Genomic DNA, 25,099 nt, shown 5'->3' on the forward strand with positions numbered 1-25,099 from the left:
GAAACGCTATAGAGTACCAGCTGCAGCCACTAGATACACTGCATCTCAGCCACACTTCACGGGTGATGCTCAGCAGGGCAGAAACAAATGTCTGGAGCTGCCTGGAGTCCAGTTCAGCTTTTGGCTGGAGGTAAATCAGGCACCCCACCGGCAAAGTTGGAGTATACCAGTGCAGAAACCTGTCAGTAAACGCTATTACCAGTACATTAATTCTGCACCAGCATACTCGTTATCGGGCCCACAGTGTGCTGTTCCATGAATTATCTTGTGTGTAAAGTCTTAACTCATTGTGTGGGGGGGGTGTGGAGTGGGGCTTAACCAATGAAAGGTGAGTGAGTGTCCCTGTAGAAGTTAAAGTGTACAGTGTTTCATTTAAACAGTTTCAGTTGCCTCTTAATACCGAATATCTGCTGCGTATTTGTCTGTGCGTAAGGCGCTTAATAAATCAATACACGGGTGGACACACATAGATTAATGACAGCAACATTAAACATTTTGAAAAAAGGGCCTAACCTTTATCAAAGCAAAAAAAAAATAAACAAAGAATTATTTTTATCAGAAACAACGGATTTTTTTGAATCTTTCATTTATTCATTTTGGCGCAAAGAAGTGCAGGCATTTTTGTGCTTTTTCTCAAAACTTGCAGACGGAGTAGAGGAACTCAGTTTCTCCGTGGCCTACACTTATGCGACAAGTCTCAAAATAATAGACAAAGGAATATAATACACAAGGCAAGACTCAAAACTACAAGGAACACACAATAATAGGTTGCGAAGGTACAAGCATAGGATATCTGTTCCAAAAAAGTTCCTCAATGTCAAAAAACTGTATATTAATAAATGTAAGTGCTGCAATGGATCAGAAGATAGCTCAGTCTGTTAAGCACTCATTGCAGAAATCTGTGTTTATTCAGCCCAGCCTTTCCTATGTCTGAAGTAAATAAACCTGCATGTGTATGTACTTTGTTTTGTAGCACAACAGGTGCTATTATCAACAATGTGCCTGCATCAGATAATGACTGCTATAAAACATAGCATCAGTGTAGTGAAGGTCTAGAAATTCGTTTATTCAGATAGGAAGTTGTAAACCATAGACAGTCACCTCTAATGAGGAGCATAAGTGTTAGTCTGAGAGGTGGTAAAGGTAGCCAAATTTAAGACTGTGGAACTAAAGCGTTCATGCTTTTATCCTGGTTTTGCCAGCAGACACAACAGTGATCCTGGGAAAATCGTATATCACTAGCATTACTGTGCTGTATTCTGTGGAAAGGTTTGCCTACTCGCATGCTGGTGGTATTGCTTAGCCCATTATCTGATCTTTCTTTTTTTTCTAGGCCATTTGAGTGAAACTAAACCCAGATTAAGTTTGACAAGCGCACATCAATAAGTATGCTGGTACTTACTTACTCCCCTTGATGATGGAGGCAGTAAAGCTAGAATCCTTCCCATTTTGCATGATATCCTTATAATGATTTGTATTTAAAATTTGACATATTGGGTTATGTGATTTGTGTACTTTCCAAATCAGTTCTATAAAATGGGATTATTTAAATTCATGTTAAGAACTGGAAAGGAAAGTGGTAACGTGCATAAATTGAGGAGTGGGCACAAACCCCAGCTTCACTGCTCAACCGGTGTGGTCCTGGGCATCTCATGTAATCTGGTATTGCCTAACTTGTCATAATTGCCAGTCCCTGAAACTTCCAAAATTGTCACCCTTCAGAGTAATTTCATTATCAATGTATGATCTTCAAAAAAGCCTCACTCATGGGTTCACTGGCTATAGTTTTGCTTTCTCTATAATAATAGTGAGCATTGATCTATAGCACATTACAGCAACTTGTTTCTTTGCTCTCTAATGGCAACACAACGTGAAAACAATGGGCCTCATTACGAGAATGGAGGTAGCCATGGAGCTATTAGCTCCATGGCTGCCTCCGTTCCGGGCTCCATTGCTGGGTTCCTGCAATGGGGACTTACCGGGTTACTTCGACATAGGAGGACCCGGTAATTCCTCCTTGCAGGAACCCATCCCACTTCCCATTTGAGCCCCCATAGGGCTCAATGGGAATGGGGAGGGAGGTAATAACGAGCAGATTACATCTGGACCATTATTGCCTCGCTCTTCCCCTCGCGGGACCTGGAAAGCCAGGCGTGCGATCCGAGTCCCGCGATGGGAAGCTCGTAATCGGCGCTCCCGGAATGAAGGGGGCTGGTCCCATACTGGCCCCCTTCATTACGGGAGCGCCAGCCTTATAATGAGGCCTAACGTCCCTCTTGTTATCTGTCTGTCAGGATATGGACACCTTCCTGGTAGCTTCTAATCATCATCCACTATCTATGCTTTGGTATGGGAAGCTTTATTTCTCATTGCTTTCAATTGGTCTCCTGTATCCATGATTGAGCTTTTTTGCATTTAGCGAGGCTGCTGATTAGTTCTCTGTCTATTCTGGATTATGTGCACCTTTTTCTTGCGTACTGCGTCCTGCATTTATGCTATGACCGTTATACCTTCCTCGTGGCTCCTACTGATGCTAGAACACAAGTTACTGTTGGACTTTAAATCCTACTTGTTCAACAATCTGATTACAGCAAGAATGAAGAGGGTAAGGGTACTGAAAGGGAGTGCGCATGCCTATTTTGATCACTGCGAGGCAGCATATCAAAATATGCATTATGATCACGACGAGTGAGACGCGACCAGGTATTCTGGATTCATTCATTCCTTTGGTTCAATGGAGGGGGGCCCCAAAGGTATCTTTGCCCCAGGCCTCAAAAGGGCTTAAAATGGCCCTGCCTGTGTGCGCATTAAGTCTCCCATTACCTCGCTTCTTTATGAACGTGTTTCCTTTTCTACAGGTGTTTCGCATTGGCTCTTTGTTGCCCGTTCAAGGTCCCCAGTCGTCTATTTCCCTTCTTTCCCTCCACCCGGTTTCCCCATTGGCCAGGTTTATACAGAAGCTCTCCCATCCGCAAAGTTGTTTGAAACTCATCAACATTGATCAGGTTACCCTTTTTTCATTACACGCCATTTTCATCGAGGCGCTCGCTAGCAAGAGCTCCAGTTGGTCCGGGTTCATAGCTGGTGAGGGCACTTTGAGTAATCTGCACCAGTCGCCTAAACTTGTGTTACACTGGAAGCGAGATTTCATACCTCAGCAAGCCTAACTGCAGTTTGCAGTCACGCCTGGATTTTTCACTTGCGCCCTCCACATTCTTCACCACTTTTCTTATTCCTCTTCAAATTTGTTGCTCTTTTTGTATGGTTGTTCTTTGGTATCCCCAACATTATTCTGTTACTGCATTGTTATTGGCGTATTGTCTTTACCACTACAGCAGTGTGCTGCCGCAGACAATCAGGGATCTGTTAGTCAACTTCGTAAAGAACTGCATCGGGGTACGACATTCAGTTGAACACTTGGGGCCCTCAAATGAAAAAACATCCATGTAAATCACCGTTCCGTGCAATCCCGCCTCTTCCTTACTGAACCATTCTAGGAAGGACCTGATCTTTTCAAATACTTTGCATGAAATGGTGCCCCCTTTAGGTGTGCCCCTCTCATAGCACCAATATCTCTCTAGCGAAAACCCCAGTAACTTGTAGCAGTCTGGATGTGCCTGTAGGAGCCTGAATGCTGGTTTGAGGTCTGGCTTCACCATCATAGTTGCTTATCCTTGGCTCAGGCCATCAGAACTGCCCGGTCCACAGAGGTGTATGCCACTGAGTAATCTTCCTTCCATAAATGGCTGCTGACCCAGTTACCCTCTGGTTGCCCTAGCTGGTGACCGATGGTTTTGGTCCTCTGTTTATGCAATTCAATTGACACCCTGATTTGATTTTTCCGTCCCTTTAAGTATAGCTGGGCTACTTGTTCACCCGGCCATACTTGTGGACCAACAAATCAGGTTCTCCTTTTCAATTCAATTCTTTCCCTTGTTTTCTGTGTATTATTTATAAGCATCTTTTTGGATAAACCAATTTGGTTCTGCTCTGACTGAATTCATGCTAACCCTTAGAACTTTACCTGTTGGGCATCCAACTTATAGTAGGGTGACTAGTCAGCCTTTGCTACAACCTGGGGACCAAACAATTGGCCAACATATTCCTTCTAATTGTGTTGTAGAAATATTGAACAACTTGTTGATACAACTGCAAAGACCTTGTTTCTTTCTTCATTTTTTCCACTCACTGTGCACAAATATGTTTTTTTTGCACCCCTAGATGATACTAACCCACTCACTGTGTGATTAATGAACAGAGAGAGTATCCATTGTGAAATTATTTTTTCCAACAATTGTATTTATGCCTTATCTTTCTGTTTAGAAATAGCCAGCTATGGTTCATGATTTTTTGGTTAACATGAACAATCAATACATTGAATTTAATGACAATTAAGAATGAGGGATTTGTGCCTTCTTCTGTCACATTTGATGACCTGAGCATGCTTGTAAAGGATATTTGGCTTACTACTTGAAGCACTACCCTGATGTTTTCACAATAGAATCATGCAGACTCCCTGGATAGTGTCTAGAAGTTTATCTGTGGTTGGAGCCCTTTTCGTTCTCCCTAGCTGGTGAATCAGCCTACATTTGTATTCCTCCTTTTTTAGGACCAACTCCATAGGAGACTCTTTAACACTGGAGATAGGTGGGGCTTAGAAGGGACCATCGATCCCCCCAGAAGCCTTTCTTTCTCTACCTTCTGCCACAGCACTGCTTGGTGTTCTCTTGATGACCTGAGATTATTGGACTTCATTTCTTGCACAGGCCCTTCTAATAACAGAATACCAGCCGCTCTACGAACCCCTTGAAAAGAGCCTCTGCTGCTCACTGATCTTGCTATCAGCCCATGGCCTTCCTTAACCTTGGCAGTTTTACTGGAGTGGATAGCAGCGCGCGCGTGTGTCTGTGTGTGTGTTGCCTGCAAAGGGCCCCCTAGAAACACCCAGAGCGATAAAACGTCCAGCAGATCCCCTTCTTCCTAAGATTCTTGTTCCCTTCGTGGTCTTTGGCTTCTCCAGTCTCCAGGGGTCAGAACTGAAAGTGCTCTGTGTGTGGGCTGTCCACAACCTGTTGGCACATGATATTGTGTGTCTTGTATTGTATTGTATTGTGCACTTACTTAGGTTAGTGGAAGCACTGACCATAAAAACATCACCCATTGTTCTGGTGTCTGTAATGCAGGCACACCCTCACCTCCTGATACTCCAAGACCACTTTCAATGAGTAAGGTGCTTCTACCAACAAAGTGCTTGCGATGAACCCCTTAGCTGACCTCCGAAGCTTCATATCCTGGTCAACATGTGTTTCACACATTTCATAATTCTCGTTCTCCTCCCCTTCACCTGGAAACAGTAAGAACATATTAAACAATGACATCACCACCACCTTATCCATCAACTCTCTAGTCACATCCAGTTGGATTTCCTTACCACCTTTCCAAGTGGATGAACCCATGGAGGCCTCCATCTTCTTGCATAGGGTTTGGAAAAATCCAATACTGCACACAGGCCTGGCAGTGGTAGTGACCCGTGCCTCTGCCTGGTGGTGTCTTCTGAGGGCGTTTCACCTGCAGCTGGTGAGAAGGCAAAAGGGACCACCAGCATGTCTGCCAGGATTCCAGCTCCGAGGCAGCGCAAACAGCGCTTAAGTGAGGCGGAGCTAACTGTTCTGGTGGAGCATATAGTGGAGCATGCAGAGATGCTGTTCAGTGCCGATCAACGGCGTGCCACACAGCAGCGGGGGAAGGAAGTGTGGGCGGAAGCAGCACGCAAGTGCACTGCTGTGGGCGTGACTGTGAGGAGCGTCAAGGACTGCCACAAGCGGTGGGACGACCTCAGGCTGAGGGTTCGGTACCTGATCTCCAAACACCGCCAACGCAGCAGTGGGACAGGTGGAGGACCCCCTTCCCCACTGAGGCTGCAAGCATGGGAGGAGTGTTGCAGCAGTGTCCTCCACCTTGAGGGCATCCATGGGGTCGGGGAGGCTGAGGCAGGAGTGAGCCCACCTGCAGATGCTGGTAAGTGGTGAAACATCAATGCCACATGAGAATATGTTGATGGCATGACTGGGCTAAAGGACCCATTAACAACCCCCCCCCCCAAGCAGTGCATGACTGGGCCAAAGGACCCATTAACAACCCCCCCAAGCAGTGCATGACTGGGCCAAAGGACCCATTAAACCCCCCCCCCCACTCCCAGCAGTGCATGACTGGGCCAAAGGACCCGTTAACAACCCCCCCCCAAGCAGTGCATGGCTGGGCCAAAGGACCCATTAACAACCCCTCCCAAGCAGTGCATGACTGGGCCAAAGGACCCATTAACAACCCCCCCAAGCAGTGCATGACTGGGCCAAAGGACCCATTAACAACCCCCCCCCCCCAAGAAGTGCATGACTGGGCCAAAGGACCCATTAACAACCCCCCCCCAAGAAGTGCATGACTGGGCCAAAGGACCCATCATGATCCGTATGGCAACCAATATCGCAACAATGCATACCCCCAACAATCAGATGCATGTAACTAACACTATTGAATGATCAACGTATGTATGATGCATGTGATGCACCCATCAGCCGCCACCACCACAACACTAATTGCATGTCCTCTGTGTCCCCACAGCCGTGTCAAGTGACAGTGATACTGCACAACAGGCCAGGCAATATGCACCGGCACGTGTCCAAGCCACCGCCCCTGCACAAGAGGATGCTGCCAGCAGTTTGACATCTCTGCCCTCAGTATCAACTGCAACAAATGTGCCGGCCACCACCACCAACATCCCCAGCGTCTTCACACTGCCTGAGTTAACACAGGTGCCACGGGAACCCATCGTGCCCACCCAAACCAACACAGAAGGCAGCTGCACTGCAGAGGAGGCGGCCTGTAGTGACAACAGTGCCCCGGCAGAGCACTCTGATAATGGGCCACAGGGGGAGATGCCCACATTTGATGACCTGGGATCCTTCCATCAGCTGGAGTTTAGTCCCACATCACTCCGAAGTCCCATGAGGTCACCCACCCCATCTATGGCAGAGCTTAATTCCTGCATGCAGCGGATGGAGGAGCAGCAGGCTACCCTCACCCAGCTGGTGGAGAGGCAGCTCGAGGAATCTAGGCTGCAGAGGGAGTGCTACAGCATGTCAGTGCGTCGCCTATCAAGGTCCATTGGACGCTTTGCCAGCACTATTGTCACCCTGGCACGCCATGTGCGGGAGGGTAACGACAACACCTCCAGGCTCATAGAGTCCATGTTGATTGGGCAACAGGCAAATATTGCACGTATGCCATTTATACCTGATTCTGTGCCATCCAATACCACCACCCCATTCAGCTCCACTACTGCCAGTCCAAGGAGGAGCTCGAGTCGGCTAACGGGCCTCTCGGGCAAGGATGCACAGGCACAGAAGCGCACACGGAAGTGATGGCATGTGTGTGGGGCACTGCAGGACACACGTGGACTTGAAGGATGTGAGGGATGGGTACGTTTGGGTGGTGGGGAGGTTGTTTTGGGTGTTTGAACATTGGGGGCTTGGTGGGGGTGGGTACATTTGGGTGGTGGGTGGGCACGGGTGTACAGCTTCCCTAACCATTGCACCTCCTTCCCTGTTGTTAATTCATCAATATATCATCATTTGAAATCAAAACATACATGTGTGGACATCTATCATTTCATTTGCAGTACAACAAATCATTTATTGTCATCACCATGTCCATGCATTGCTGTGAATGTGCTGCGTCTCAAAAGTAAATGCGTATCAGTTCATCCTGTGCTCTTTGACCATCAAGTGGACCCCCAGGGGGAGGTGGTGCCATCCCATCCCCATCCCCATCTCCATCTCCATCCGCATCCCCATCTCCATCCCCATCTTCTTCATCTGCGTCTGGGGGCATTGGGATGTTCCTGCGCAGGCAGAGATTGTGCATCATGGCACATACAAGCGTGATTTTACCCGTCTTCACTGGGCTGTACAGCAGTGATCCGCCAGATCTGCTCAAACAGCGGAACCGGGCCTTCAGCAGTCCGAATGTCCTCTCAATCATTTCACGTGTGCGGACATGTGCCCTATTGTACGCCTCTTTATGCCTGTTCCGTGGTCTCCGTACAGGTGTCATCATCCATGGCGTGAGTGCATATCCAGCATCACCTACATGGGATGTAGATGGGGGGACATGTCAGTGTTTGTTGTATCATGTCTTCATCTGATGCTGTGCTATTTTGTATCATTGTTCATTCATGCATGTGTGCCATGCAGTGGTTGGAATTGTTTATCGGCCATCACAGTGGATGTAGCCAAATGGACATTGACCTACACATTTACGTGCATGTGTACTCTGCCCTGCGGGTGACATTTGATTGTGAGTATGGCATAGTGCAGTGATGTGCACACATGGCAGAGTCACTCCAATGTAATGAAGTAGTTAATGCAGGACGTCTCATTTACAGGCATTATGTGCATTGGGAGGGCAGTGTTCCATTTGTGGGTGGGTGTGTGCAGTGGCACAAGGCGTATGGGACAGTGACAGTATCGGCTGTGTGTGTCATGTGGCAGGGTGTGTACGGGCACACTATGTTGACCTGTCATGTCTTCCTTTGTGATGTTTGGGATCCGCTGTCTATTTGGTTGATGGCGGGGGGGTGAGGCATGTGCGGTCACAGCGGCACACTCACATTACTCATTGGCCTGGAGACACACACACCACTTCAACAGGGTCGGAGCATTGTCAGCTGTACTCACCTAATAGCCATGTGTTTTGTCCAGCATAGCGTTCCATGTACCGTGGCAACGTGGAATTCCGCAGTACCATTGAGTCATGGGTTGAGCCTGGGAAATGTGCGCAGCAGTGTGTAATCAGTAGCGTGGCATCACATACCATCTGTACATTCAACGAGTGATACTGTTTCCTATTGCGGAACACCCTCTCAATCGCACGTGGTTCTATCAGCTCAATGTGGGTGCAGTCAACTGCACCTATGCAATTTGGCATGCCTGCTATGGCATGGAAGGCCAACTTGGTGGCAATGACCTCGGGGAGGGTACGGGGTAGAGCTATGTGTTCCGACACATGGCGCAACAGGGCATCCAGTACCTGTACCAGGATTTTTGAGAAACAGGGTTGTAATATGCCGTGCAGCTCACCGACCGTGTGTTGATAGGTGCCAGTGCCAAGGAAATGCAGCACAGACACAACCTTCAGGAGGGGGGATGGCGGTGGGGGTGTCTATGTGGCTGCTGATGTTGTCCTCAATCATGGCAGTGATGTACAGGATTGTTGGACGGTCCAGCTGGTATAGTGTGTGGATCTGTCCTGGGGTAAGGTTCCAGGGTGAGGCCCTGATGTGTGGTATTGAAGGCTGCCTGCGGGGTTGTGCCGGCTGGACAATGGGGTTTGCCATAGGTGCAGGGTTGGCTGGTTGGCGCCTGCGCCTCCTCCGCCTCCTCCTCTGCACCATTGCTGCCATCATGTGCAGTGCTGCCTGTTGGTTGAGTAGGCCCAGTCGAAGTGCAACTAGAGCTGCTGCCTGCATGGTTTTGTGTTGTGTTGGGCTGGGTGTGGCCCTTATGTGGGCTCCCAGTGTGCTGCTGGGTCCAGCTGGGCTGATTTGGTGCACCTGTGCCCTGATTCAGTTCAGCAGGCACTGTTTAACGTCATGTTCGCGTTGGCGTCGGTACCGCAACCGTGATCACGGTTTTAACGCCATTTTTCTGGTGGTGTTTCCGTGTCTGCGCTAGTTGTGATGCTCGCGGTGTTTCGTATTGCCAGTAACGGAGGGGTTTCCGTGCAGGTGGACTTTACGGGACCCTTATCTCGGCGGTGGCAGTTGGGGGAGGTGCTATTTCCGGGGCCGCGGGTCATGATTGGGCGGACGCGGAAACGGTGCCGGTATGGTTATACCGGCAGCGTTAATTCCAGACCGGAGCACTTGTAATGAGGCCCATAGTCACTGCCTGCAACTCCAGGAGATGTAATGCAGCAACAACCTGCAACACTGTGTGCTCTAGCACCTTGACACGTCTCTTGTGCAAGGTGTAATTACCAATAATGATCTTAGACTCAAGTAACCACAGATATCAAAGAATATGGCAAAGTACTACTTCATTATCAGCATAAAATAAAGTAGGGTAATCTGGCAAACCACAAACTGTAGTCCATGCACTCACACTTCAATTTTAATTATGCAAAGGTTTTATACCTCGATTTACGTCAGCTATGAAGTCATCCTACGTGGCAAACTGTAAAACGTATTGAAGGGAGGGATTGGTTCAGGGAGCATATATACCTATATATCATATTTAGTAAAAAAACTTTGTTAAAGGGACGTTATGGTTAAGTTGCGCTACTAAAAACAAATGAAATTCAGTAAAAAAACGTTGTTAAAGGGACGTTATGGTTCAAAGTAAAACCGAAAACCCCCTGAAATTCGGCAGTTATGGTAAGATAAGCAACCATAACTCGCGCCATCGTGCACTGCTAACACTAACACCCAGGACATCAAAGATGACATCACAGACATCATTGATGACATCACTGATGACATCACATGGCTGGCTCTCCCTTTTTTCCTTTACTGACATATCTAAGCCACATAGTTTTCTTCAGTAACAGTCAGGAAGTAAAAATTGAACAGGTACTATATTTGTAGACTTAGGGTCAAGACACAGGCTTGAAAGAGAGCAATCCTTTCTGTGCATGAAGATAATCATTAGAGTCATCAGCACTTTCTCATAGTTTTATTTTTATTACTATACCTTCCCTGTATATGCTCATATTTGTATACATTGTACTCACACTCCTTTCCTTAGGGTTCACTGACATCATTTGATACACATACATACAGTAAGTAGCAGCTTTGAAACAGAGCAATCATTTCTCTGCATAAAGATAATCAGTTAGGTTATGAACTCTTTCTGCTACTACTTCTGCTTTTTTGCTTACTTCTCTGTCCCTGTATATACTCATATTTGTATGTGTTGTTGTCTCTTTGTGTTTTGTCTGTATTAAGTGTAATTATGTATTAAGTGGGTTTTATTAGCTACTTATTACATGTTTCACAGTACGCAAAACTCTAATAAGAACGCAGTTATCATTTCATTACTCTACATGGCAAGATTATGAATATTGCACCTTCATCATGTATACTGCACACACTGCCTAGATTTCTGCATGAGTTGCTTAGCATACTGGATAGAACTTCATAATAGAATGTTATTTATATCAATGCATTGCTTAATGCACTAATTAGCTCATGATATTTATTCAAATGATCCTTGACACTTTTTGGTCAACATTATAAGAATCGCTCCTACAGAGTTTTCATGAAAAGTAAATGCACATGTGATGTCATCAGTGATGTCATCAATGACATTTGTGATGTTATCTTTGATGCCCTGGGTGTTAGTGTTAGCAGTGCACAGTGGCGTGAGTTATGGTTGCTTATCTTACCATAACTGCCGAATTTCAGGGGTTTTTCGGTTTTACTTTGAACCATAACGTCCCTTTAACAACGTTTTTTTACTGAATTTCCATAGGTTTTTAGTAGTGCAACTTAACCATAATGTCCCTTTAACAAAGTTTTTTTACTGAATTTCATAGGTTTTTAGTAGCGCAACTTAACCATAACGTCCCTTTAACAAAGTTTTTTTTACTGAATTTCATAGGTTTTTCGTAGCGCAACTGAACCATAACATCCCTTTAACAACGTTTTTTTACTGAATTTCATAGTTTATTAGTAGCACAACTTAACAATAATAACTTTGACTTTATGTACATGTAATATGGAACATACTGAACCCTTTCTACTGAATTTGACTGTCCGCGGACATGTTCGGACAACAGTACCACCACCTAAAAACTCTGGGGGGGTATGTGTAATTGTTATATCATAACATAGGAACATTTAACAAATTCACAAAGCAGCACACATACAAAGTATATGTAGTAATACTTAAGAAATGTAACCCATATATGTAACACACTAACAATTCATTTAAATACAATATGTTCTAAAATGTAATATACCAAAAGAAGATAAAGTGGCTTCCAACATAATTACCTCACAGACACTCCACAACTAAGAGCAAGACCAGACGTACAGACTACTCATCACATACTTTCCTGAAATAGTAAGTGCAATTCATTTTACTCATATATTTATAAAATTTCTGTATTAAATAAAAAAAAATATTACTTTTTGTTTTCTCACAGAAATGTGTACTACTCTCGAGTGGCTAGAGGAGCATTTCCCACAAGACGAAACGTCAGAAGATAGTGCACCTAATGGTACACACTTTACTATATAAACCAATTAATAAATATTTTGTATACATTTAACATATACATTTTTTTTTACAAAATTTGCCACTACCACAGAAAAAGAAGCGGTGGATAACACTCTGGAACACATTAACCAAAAAATGGACCAATTTATGGCAAATTTTAACGATTTAAAGAACTTTGTGGAAGATCCCCTAAAACTACCAACATCATACCATTGTCCCACCTGTACTTGTCCCCCCACACCATATCCCACTCATTTAACCCCAAACCCTCTCCATGGACCAAAAGGTTTTGATGACATTTCCATCCCTTCTTCACCTTATCCCAATTATGTTGAAATCCCTAATTCTCCGGTTTTTGTTTCCGTTTCTGCCCCACCTTCTCAGTCATAAATTGTTTATATATGTCAAATAAAGTTACTTTTTTATATTGTGTTGTAATTACTTTCAGTTCTTTGTGTTAAAACCAATTTAGGTGTCCACGGACAGCGCGGTTGTTGGGAAATGTTTGTAAATAAAACGAAAATGTAAGTGTTCTGAGGACACTATATCTGTCCGTAATGTTCTCATGCAAGTTGAAACTGTTCTAAGAACACTCGTACTGTCCTGAAATGTCCGTAAATAAACGAAATAGAGGTGTCCTTAAGAACACTATGCCTGTTCGTAGTGTTCGCTAGCAAGTTGAAACTGTTCTAAGAACACTCCTGGTGTCCTGAATTGTTCGTAAATAAACGAAAATGGAGGTGTGCTGGGGACGCTCTGTCCGTCCGCATTGTTCGCAAGTAAGTTAAACTGTGCTAAGAACAAACGGCTGTCCGTAACTGTTTGTTTTACGTGTGACGCACTTTTAATTAGTTCAGGACCCGAACACTGTCCGTAGAACATCAACACGCATGCGCAAAACAATGTCCGTATATTGGGTGTCCTGCGGACGGCCGCTTCCTTAGCGAACATGCTCACAAAGCAATCATGTGACCGCGCCCACGCTGATCGCGTGTTCTGAATGCGGACACTGTTCGTATCCCCGAACAGTTTAAAAGTACATTTCCAAGTAATCCACAATATTTCTCATTAAAAACTCACCATACCACATATCCCACATACTAATCCTAAGTTTCCACATAGTTTTTGTGACTTTTTGAACCTTTTTTGGTGTTCGATCTGTCTTGCGGACGGCGCGCATGTCCGCGAACCGGGTACAAGCACCTGTATAAAAGACCACGCCCTAGAGCTCATTCTCATTGTGTTTCTGGCTATTCCACAGAGCACACTGCATTTTGCTGCATACTTTGCAGATTTTGAGATTTCCATCTCCAAGACGATGACATTCATGGCTCCACTATTGCCACCTGGTGCTACATCTGCCTCAGCACCACCCCCTCCCCCTCCACCACCACCATCTCCCCAAGGGCCTGAAGAGGGGAACAGGAGTGAGGATACAGAGGAGGAAGAAGAGGATGACGAGAATGAGGTAGAGGAAATCCCTACTACCCATCCTCGGCGTGATTCTTGGGTGTGGCGGTTGTTTACCGTTCATGGGAATGTTCCTAAGGCTCGTGCGAACCGTGTCACCTGCAATGAGTGCAAAATGGTACTCAGTTGTGGGAGGCATGGTGCGTACAGCTTTGGGACCACGACCATGAAGCGACACCTGAACTCATTCCACACTGGGGCCATTCACCAGGTTGTACCTTGCGAAGAGCGAAGTAGGTTGATTGCCTCTACTTCATCCTCCGTTTCTGATCCTGTCACCACAAGGAACACCTCTGTGGGACAGCGTCTTCCTCAAGCTGCCTCACAGGCCATACAGAATTCTGATGACCCTTACCTTTCGAGGGTCACAGTTGTATGTATGTACTGTGACACAGTACTCTGCAGGGGGGAGCGACTTCGGAGTGCTTTTGAGACTATCGTCTCAGAGCACGAGAAGACCTGCTCACTACCCAAATAAAACCCACTCTACATCTTCCTCTCTCAGCTCACCCTTTCTTATCCCTGTGGTTGGTGTCCCCCTCTTTACCCTCGTTTCCCCTCCTCTCCTAGTGTGTTGTGTATAAAAAACCAAAAAAAATACAAGATATCAAAAAAATAAGGCTCTTTTCAGAGCCGCCTTTCACAGTAAAAAAATAGAAGTGAAGATAAATAAAGCAGGGCCCTTTGTATATCTTAAAAGTCTGCGGACAGTTCGCGAACATTAACAAAAATTGGGATGCTACCCTATTGTAACCATTGCATTTTTCTCTGGGAGCAAGTGGTGGCTCTGAAAAGAGCCTTTGGGAGGGGTTTGTATGTCAGAAATCATAAATACTTAACACCTACTTCAAAATGGATGCTCTATTCTAAAAAAGGTTGCAATGCAATTTGTACATTTCTCAGAAAAATCTGATTGCCAGCATAAGTAAGATGGACTCCATCTCTGCGTAATATGTATGTACTACGAAACATAATATTTTCATTGTGAAAAGAGGACATGCCAAAATCTCTTAGGAAGGCACAAACAGCCTTATTGACATTACGCCTTGCTTTCTCCATTTGTGGACCACATGAGAAAGAAGAAAGCCAAATTTGTCTCTGCGCAATCCGTGAAAAAATTACTTTGGAGTTTGGAAACATGTCCATGATATTCTGAAGTCCTTCTTTCATTGCAAATTGCAAAGAAATTCCAGACACATGCCCTAAACTGTTCCCTCCACAATGAATTACAATTATGTCTGGATGTTCCTCTATCTTCAAAGTTGCACAGAGAGGTAGCAAGTCCAACCACTTCATTCCACGCACTCCATGCCAGTGCACTTCCACATGTGGGAATCCATGATCTATAGATACTCCACAGCTTTCTGCATGCACCTTCAACCAATGTATCCACAAGTCTCCCAAAATCCACACAATCTGTTTTTTGAAACACTCAGCCATAGCTATCTGTTCTTCTCTCAGCAAAAAGAATATCTGAGAAAACCTCTCCTAGCACAACACACTCACTGAACTTTACTGACCAATCCCTTGCTACATTCAATCTCATTTGCATGCCTCCCCACCCCAAATTCCCTGGATGTAATACGCGGTGTCCTAGAACTACCGCCATGTCCGCGAACATATCGTAACATTGACAGCCCTTCTACCATTTCCACTTCACTCTCTGTACCATTCCCTCATTGGATGTAGCTAAGAAATCACATGACCATCCACCAATCAAATCCAAGACCTCTACATGTAACTGCATCATCATAGATCAGCACTGCAAATGTACGGTGAATCTCTCAGAGTACAAGTCTCATACCATTGGCAAGCACGATCTACGAGAAATACTATACAAGTCTCCAAGATTTCTACTTGCAGCTTCGTCCATATCCATATGCATGAACACAAACCACAGGTATGCATATTTTCTATACAGTACATGAACACATTTCTAACCGACTTTTACCTTGTATAATCTGTAAAATGAATCTACGATCATTTTTTCATTGTCCTAAAATTAACTGTGACTTACAAACCTTTATACTGTTTAATTTCTTCATACACACACACACACACGCAAATAATGTTAAACCAACATTTTTGAAATAAAATATATAGACTACATATAATCAAACAAAATTACATGCACACTCTATGATCAAATCTCAAACAATAATATTTGTACAAACACATAATTGGTTTTAATTTTTTCAATTTATATAATTACTTACATTTATATAGGACAAGCAGGTTATGACATTGACTCACTATTACGTGGAAAAGCAGGCTTTGACATTGACTCACTATTACGTAGAAAAGCTTAGTTACAGGAATAGTGGTATACAGTGCTACATTATGAATTTTCTTTACTACAGTTAGTCATAAGATAGTTTTAATGGTTTTGAGGAAGGCGCTGAGCATTTCAATTTAAAAAATCTACGTCTAAATTAAAAACAGTGCTATATACAAACCAAATTACTAATTTCTTTTTTTTTTTTACAATTGCAGTGAAGACCATTATCCAGAAAAGAAGCAGCCGAATTTGAAGTACAAAGAACAACTAAGAAGCAAACAGCTCATTTTAGAAAAAAAGTAAGTAAAATGTTACCATAATATTTGAATTATTACTCAAACACACTGTAAGGTTAATTCATGCTATTTCTGTGCCTAAAAATAGAGATTCTGCACCATTCTGACCAAAAATCCCCCCGTCTTAAACAGTGATTTACTGGCAGAATGGCCCACAACTTCCTATTTTTCGACACACAAATTACCCAACTCAGCCGCTAGAATTTAGATGTTGTAGAACAAACAACTGTTTTAATTGTATAGCTTTAGATATACTATTTATACTTCTCCAAACCACTGGCTTACTTTTTTTTGTCATCTGAACCACAGTTTAGTAACACATTAATTCAAGAATACCCATCCCTAGTAGTTGTACTTCCCAAAGCACAATCACACACCATTACATACATCTTTATCATCTTACTCAAACACTCATGCACACAACACACATGCATTCCAGAACACCCCAACCCATACCTTCTGTATTTTTTTCAACAGACCCTAAAGAATGCCTACCAAAAAGCAACTCCATAGAAAGGAATGCAGAAGTAGAGCAAATGAAAAGAAAACTTTCCAACATAAACATCCATCTATAGCAGAATTTGTAAAAAAAAAGTTGAAACGCAACAGCTAATACAGTCATGTAGTGAAACAGAAGAAGTTTCTAGTACAAAAACTTTGCCTCCTCTATCAAAAAGTAAAACAAACCAAAAAACATTTAACAGAAAATCAACTATCACTACAAATAAAACTTCTTCTATAAATCTTGATGTAGTACAAAGTAAGCATACCAAGAAAAGTATTTTAGCCAAAATGTTCTGTCACAAAGTCCTTCAAAATCTTATGAAAACAGGAGAGAAACCAGGTTCAACACTTCAAACCTATCGTAGAAAAGTAATCTTAGAAGCGTTGATAGACAGTGCAATTCTTCTCAAAAGAAAGTTATTTATTTTAGTGTTAAACAGAATAAAACCACTAACAAAACTAATAACTAAACTACAAAAAAGACTTCTCAATGTCAACAGAAATAACTTCTTAAATATCTGTGGAGGTGAATGGAGTCACACTACAAGCACAGAACCATACTTTAATGAAGAAGCAAACAAATACAATTGCCATACATAGCAGTGGTCGAGGTTATGAACAAGTTAATAATACCATAATGGAACAAGAAGTACTCCTTACAAAAATATGCCCTGAAAACGTAAATTTACCGCTCCATTCAACTGAATCGGAACATCTAGTGTACAAATGGCCATGCACGTCAATGTGTAACATTCCCCAAAAAAATTTAAAGTCTTTACTCCAAATTCCTCAATCAATATGTGAAAAGCAAAGACAAAATACTGCAAAATATGGATGCTTGTCCAGTACGCAAGTACATAGGACTACAAGGACATTCATTGGCCTGCATTACAGGACCTACTTGCAAAACAACCTTCCATGATATCAAAAGGATATCAACACATCATGCAAGTATAAGAAATCTAGTTTATAAACTGTACTATGCTAAAGGTCCTGCTTTAGCACTAGCCAATTTAAATAACATTCTTCTACATGGTACAGCAAAAGACCTACTAAAAGAAATCGACTATATCCAGACAAAATATTTTGGAAGTGAAACTCACTTACAAGATGAATTAGCTGTAAACCAACTTCGTAACAATTCTGCACATGGCAACCTTTCACTACACACATACACACATACAAAAAAGAAATACTAAAATTTGAAAGTACTTCAGCTGAAGTACCAAACCACGTGTGTGTATGTTGCTGCAGAACTTTTTATAAAAGTAACACAAAAACTGTAGACCTATCGTACAAAATAGAAGACAATGAAGAATCTAAATGGTTTCAATTAGCTCTCTACCTTATAGCAGAAAACAAATACAAAATAACTGACCCCATAATACTTTGCAGTTACTGCACTACAAAACTAGACAACAACCAAACTCCTTCACGTACTATCACAAATAACTTGGAATTATATCCACTACCAAAACCCCTTCAACAACTTAATTTATATGAGAGCATCATAATTCAAACAGTGCACCCATTTCAAGCAATAATACGCCTTCAACCAAAAACTGCAAAATTACCTCCCTCTGAATTAGTGAAAGGTATTCATGGAAAAGTAGTGTATTTACCATTAGATCTAAAAGAAAATGTGCACACTCTAGGAGTGCAACGTCCAATGCAACAATCTTTAATTATCTTGGTAAATGGAGTACCTACAAAAGACAAAATGAATTTGGCAACAACTGGTAGATTTACATAAAGTTAGAGAATCCCTGCAATATCTTAAAGAGAATAATGAATATTACAAAGAAATTAATATTGAAGAAAACTTGAAAGATACAACTGAAATGATTCAAGAGACACAAGAAGCTGGTCAATTTGAGCTCCTAGATCCTGCTACAATATCAAACACTTTAGACCATTATACAATTCATCCATTGCACTCTAATGACACCATAGAAGATGCACTGGAAACGTACCAAATGCGTCAAACAAAAGGATCACCAATCAGCATATGGGAAAAAAGTTTAGAAAACCGTGCTTTTCCTCTACTCTTTCTGACTGGCAAAGAAGGAAGATACAATGATAGACCTATTCAAATATCAGCATCAGAATATCGCTCATTACGAATGTATTCTGAAGATCCCAGATTTCGACAAAATGTGGAATACATATTCCACCTACTCTTTGAAAGTGAACTAGCAACTTTATGTTATGGAGTTGCACACATATTAAAATCAGGATCACACTTTCACAATATGACAGCTTCACAATTATTACAAAACGTTCAACAAAAAGATGAGGTTTTACAAGCAAATCTTACAAATCTATTAGCAAATATGCGTGGCACTAAAGAGTACTGGTTTCGACGTCATGGAGATGTACGTTGTATGATCAGAAACCTTGGCCCCCCACTTGGTTTGTTACATTAAGTTGTGCAGAATATGCATGGGAAGATTTACCTGCTTTCCTACGCATATCAAACGAAAACAAAACAAACATAGATATTCTAACACCTGGAGAACTTTGTTCTCAGGATCCTGTTAATGTTTCAAGATATTTTCACCATCGCTTCATTGCTATGCTACATTTTATTTGTAATAAAACTGTTCCTCCCCTTGGAGAAGTGCAACATTTCTTTTGGAGAAAAGAATACCAAGCCAGAGGAGCACCACATGTCCGCATGCTTTCATGGATTAAAGATGCTCCTAAATTTGGTCAAGACAGTGATGCCACTGTTTTACAGTTTATTGAAAAATATTTCACTTGTGAAATTCCATCAGAATCCACAAATAGTGATCTTCATGCAAAAATTTTACAATTCCAAAGACACAAATGTGGCAAATATTGTCGTCGCAAATACAAAAACAAAGGGAAATACTACACCAAATGCCAATTTGGTTTCCCTAGACCGGTTACAAATACAGGTCAAGTGAACAACCTCATGTCTTCAGTTAGACATAGTGTTAAAGGTAAGTCACCTAAAAATACATATTGCATAAAAAGAAGAAAAATATATCAATGATTACAATGCAATCATTGCCCACTTATGGAATGCAAACATAGGTGTGCAGTACATTGCAGACAATTCTACTGCAGTTGCACGATATGTCACAGCATACTTAACCAAATCAGAAAAGACAGAGCTCCAAGACCTCTGGAATGACCTGTCATCAGATAAAACAGTGTCTCAGAAATTATACAGCTTGGGCATAAAAATGCTGTCCCATAGAGAATGTGGATCCTATGAAGCAGCTGATCGATTAACTGGTACTGCATTGTATGGTAAATCCGCAAATATAGTATGGCTAAGCCTTGGTCCAGCGAAATCTAGAAAAAGAGTTCTAAAATCATACGAAGATATAGAAACAATAGCCAAACATGATCCCAACAGACAAGACATTTTAAAAAACAATTTATTGGACACATACTACCCAAATAGGAGTACCACTTTGGAATCCATGTGTCTATACCACATAGCCCTAAACTACACATATAAAAATAATATAAAACCTGATGAACAAACCCGTAAATACAAAGTGACAAACTGTGAAGGCAGCTTAGTAAAACTCACCAAACCAAACAAGGCATGGGAAGGGAACAAGTTCTGTCTGCCCCATCCCTCCTTGACTCTGTGCCTGTGCCACTCCTGACATTCTCACTGACCTATCTCAGCTGGCACTTCTCTGTACTTCATGGTCAAAAACTCTTACATTGTCTTCCCTTCATGAGCTCTCACTACCACTGCTTCCATTTCCGTACTGCTGTGCTGCAATACTTGTGACTTAAAAATCGAATTTAGGTGTGCTCTCATCCTGCATTGTTTTGTGTCTGTTAGTTTAGTTTAAAAATCGAATTTAGGCGTGCTCACATCCTGCATTGTTTTGTGTTAGTTTGAAAAATCGAATTTAAGTCTGCTCACATCCTGCATTGTTTTGTGTCTGTTAGTTTAAAAATGGAATTTAGCTGTGCTCACATCCTGCATTACTTTGTGACTGTTACTCTTCACATCCACTTGGCCGCCCGTGAGTTAAGGTCAGAATTGTGCACTGCAGCACCCCTTCCCTCTTTATCTAACTGCTTCTCGCTTCCTTCCTCTTGCTCTGAGATGGCACTCTCCATCTCTCTAATCTACTCCAAAGGCTACACTATCACCTAACCACCCTCTCTCACAAAATCTAGACAGAAAAAGCATAAAAAAGACATCCTTGCTGCAAACCCTGGCCTCCCAATTGCAGACACCTATGTTAGTGCATCCTCCAGAGAAATCTTCACTGACATCCTTTTCTCTTTCCCATCTCTAGACCTATGGACTTCTCATCTCATCTCATCTCAACTCTCTCCCCTTACTCTTCCACTACCTTTAATGGTGGCTCCAAGTGGGAAATCCTCTTGGCGGGCTTCTTCTCATCTCGCTGCTGCATTAATATCTACTTCACAGGAACAATCCTGGTTCAAGGCCCTCAGGCCAACCTCCTTCTCTTTGACTGGATCTTGCCATCTCTCATCAACTTCCTTCCTTCTCCTGCCTCTCCCCTTACATCCCCCCTCCTTTGCCACCTCTGACTGTAGTACCACTCCCCTGTACTCCACCTTAAAAAACATTCAAAGGAAATGATTGTCTTCACCTGGCGACCCTCAATGCATACTCAGCCAACAAACACTCTGCTGACATCTGCCTTCTCCTTGAAGACACTGACCTTGACATACTCGCACTCACTGAGACTCTCCCTCCTCCACCCCGACCATTGCTACCATTTACTGACCCCAAGGTGCTTCCTCTCTGTTTCTGTCTGAGTGGGCTGATTTCTGTACCTTCTTACTCTCTACCAGCTCCGACCTGCTACTCCTGGGTGACTTCAACATCCATTTAGACTTTTTATGCACAACATCCACCCTCTTCATTAACCTCTGCACCTCCCCATCCCTCTCCATTCTTCCATCTGGTCCAACCCAGTCTGCCAGACACACGCTGGACGCCATCATCCATTCCGACCTGCCTCTCTCATCTCCTCTGGTCACCCCTCTCTCTTGGTCTGACCACTCTCTTCTCTCCTCTCACCTGGGTCCTTATGGCCATGTGAGAACTCCTCCAAATGCCCTCCCAACCTCGTTCATGAACATCCGTCCAATGAAACAAGTGTCAGCTGCTGCCTTCACTTCCAGCTCCCTTCCCCCCTGCCCACCCAACTCAGACTCTACCTATGATTCCGCTCTCAGCAACCTCTATCTTTCTATTACCAACACCCTTAACATCCTTTCCCCAGTCAAGAGGATCCGCCTGAAACTTGCCTCCAACGTAACACCTGGTATGACTCTGAACTTGCAGACCTAAAAAGGAAGGGCAGGGCTGCAGAACGGAAGTGGCAAACTTCAGATTCACCCTCTGACAAACTGGCCTGCCGCCTGCTCCAAAGGCATTACTGACTCTCTATCGGTGAAAAAAAAAAGAGCCCACATTCAGGCACGAGTATCTGGCGCATCCAACAACACGGCTCAACTTTTCAAAATCTGCAGGGAACTTTCTAACCCGTCCGCAGTATCCGCTGCCTCTACTGCTTCCCAAAGCAATGCAATGCACTTGCCACTCACTTCATCTCACCTCCAAAACTCAGGACATACTGAACAGCCTTGTCACGCACTCTTTCAACCCATCCCTCCCCTCATGTCTCCCATTACCACTGACCCTCCTCCTTCCTCCTTTTCCTGCTTCTCCTCTGTCTCTCCGGAAGATGTCACCAGAGTTGTCAACTCCATGAAGGTCTCTTCCAAACAGGTTCTCCCTTTCTCATCCAGAACCATCAAGGACAACATTTCCTCTCTCGTCCCTGCTCTTGTTGATCTTTGTAACCACTCCTTTGCTACAGGTTCTTTTCCAACCTCCCTCAAGCACTCCCTTGTACGTACCCTCAGTAGACCCTTCCTGGCCGGCCAACTATCAGCCCATCTCTATCACCCCTTTCCTGGGGAAACTGCTTGAGAAGTTGGTCCTCCCCCACCTTAACTCCCATACTAAAGTTCTTGGCAGTCTTCACAACCATCAGTCTGAATTCCAAGCAGCCAGGGGCACAGAAACTGCTTTTCTGCTTGCATCCCTTGATTCCAACTCCCCTGCTGTCCTCATCCTCCTTGATCTCTCCTCTGCATTTGACACAAGGACCCACTCCATCCTCATAAAAAGGCTCCATGACACCCTTGGTATCTCGGAGCAGGCACTTGATTGGCCAGTATGACTTACCTGGCTTACCTCCTTCCTCACTGACCGTTCTTCCAAAGTCATACTGGGCAGCTTCTCCTTCCCTAATTCCTCCTCCATCTGTGGTGCCCCCAGGTCTCCATTCTTTCGCCTTGGCTCTTTAACATCTACCTTACTCTGCGCTGGCACGCCTCATTTCCTTCTTCTCCCCCAACTTCCAGTGCTATGCTGATGACACACAACTCTTCTTAAAACTTCCTACAGATGCCCTTGCACCCTCCTTCATCCCTGACTGCCTCTCAGCCATCCAGGCCTGGTGTACTTCTAATAATGTTTGCCTCAATGCCAGCAAAACAGAGATCCTCCCTATTGGGACCCCGGCATCCGACTCGTTCCCTTCACTCTAGCCTTCGTCCATGGGCTCTCCCCCTGCTCCCTCCTTGGAAGCCAGAAACCTCTGAGTCATCTTCGACTCCTCCTTCTCATTCCTCCCTCATACTCAGCACATTGCCAATAAGTGCCACTTTCAGCTATTCCTTCTGAAAGGAATTCTGCCTTTCCTCACCTTCCCCCAGAGACTCAATGTCACCCGTGCTCTGGTTCTCTCTAGGCTTCACTATTGCAGTAGCCTCCTCCTTAATCTACCTTTGTCCACTCTGCGACACCTCCAGCTAATCCAGAATAGGGCAGCAAGACTTATCCTTGGCCTTAAGCATCTCCCCTGCCTTACAAGGTCTCCACTGGCTCCCGATCGCAGCACAGATTAAATTCAAATCCCTCTGCATCATCCACAAGGCTGCCTGGGGTCGGGAACCACTCTGCAACTCTTTCTGACCAAATACTCCCCCTCTAGAAACCTGCATCCCTCTGGTACCAACTCAGTGCGTGTGAAGCGTTTTGTAAACAGAGAGCAGGTGGTCGATCACTTTCCTCTGAGGGCTCCCTTCTCTGGAACAGCCTCCCCCTCCCTCTTCATCTTGATCAGTACCACTCCCCTGCCAATCGTACAGTAGCTTGGCTGGTGTGCAGGGCCCTTATGCATCCTCGGGCCCCGACCTCCCAAATTTTATTATTCCAGCTGCTGTCTATCCTCTGCACTTGCCTCAGCTCATCCTCCACCACTGAAGGTTGCACTTACCTTTCTTCATAGCACTTCACCTGCTGCTCTACATGAGCACCACATCACCTATCCCATACCCCTCTCCCCTCTGCACTTGCACCTTCTGAGCACTCACAAGGCATAGTAGGTTTGTCTACACCCCTCCCCATTGTCTCTTCTTTTTGTTGTATTTAATTATTTAACATTGTTGTAATGACATGGTCTATCAGCCCCTGCCCCCTCCCTGTTGCCCTGTGGGCGCTTTGAAACATTATTTGCTTCCTGTAAAAGCGCCTAACAAGTGAACAATAAACAAACAATAGTATGCAAGGATTCTTGATCACATTAGTTGTTATAGGTAAGTTACCCATTTGTTTCGGGTGGTTTTATGGGTGGTGTGAGGTGAGATTACCATTATTTCCTTTTGTCTGGATTCAGTTCTAAGTTGTTATCCGTAATCCGTTAATATATGTGTGTGAGGCAGTTGCCCCGGTTGGTGCTGGTGTTTCCCTCAATGGTCATTTTACGTATGACTTGAGTATCATCCACCTAGTTGCTATATAGGGGCCATATAGATGTTAACGAGGAGCAGTGAAAGGCTCGGTCCTTGAGGAAATTCACAAGTTATGGTCCATGGGTTTGAAGTAAAAATCTGGTAATTTCTTTCATGTCCATTAGTAAGGATCTCATCCGTTGTAAAGTGATTTTATAGAGTACAGTTTCTTGAAGTCATCTGATTAATGCACTGTAGTCTATGATGTTGAAAGCCGCTAAGATGCCGCTGAGGTGTATTAGTGCTGAAGTGTTGTTTTTGGTCACAGATATTTAGAGGTCAACCCAGATGACTACTCATGCTGTTTTGGTGCCTTTCATAGGTCTAAAACCAACTTGCGAGTGATCTACTATGTGATTAAAGTCTACATGCTCCAAAATGTGGCTGTATGCACAGCTTTCTATCGTTTTAGCTGAGTACGGTATGTTTGAGAT

Source organism: Ambystoma mexicanum, chromosome 8, assembly GCF_040938575.1.
Source record: "Ambystoma mexicanum isolate Mex_15411 chromosome 8, UKY_AmexF1_1, whole genome shotgun sequence".
In the NCBI taxonomy this organism is placed as follows: domain Eukaryota; kingdom Metazoa; phylum Chordata; class Amphibia; order Caudata; family Ambystomatidae; genus Ambystoma; species Ambystoma mexicanum.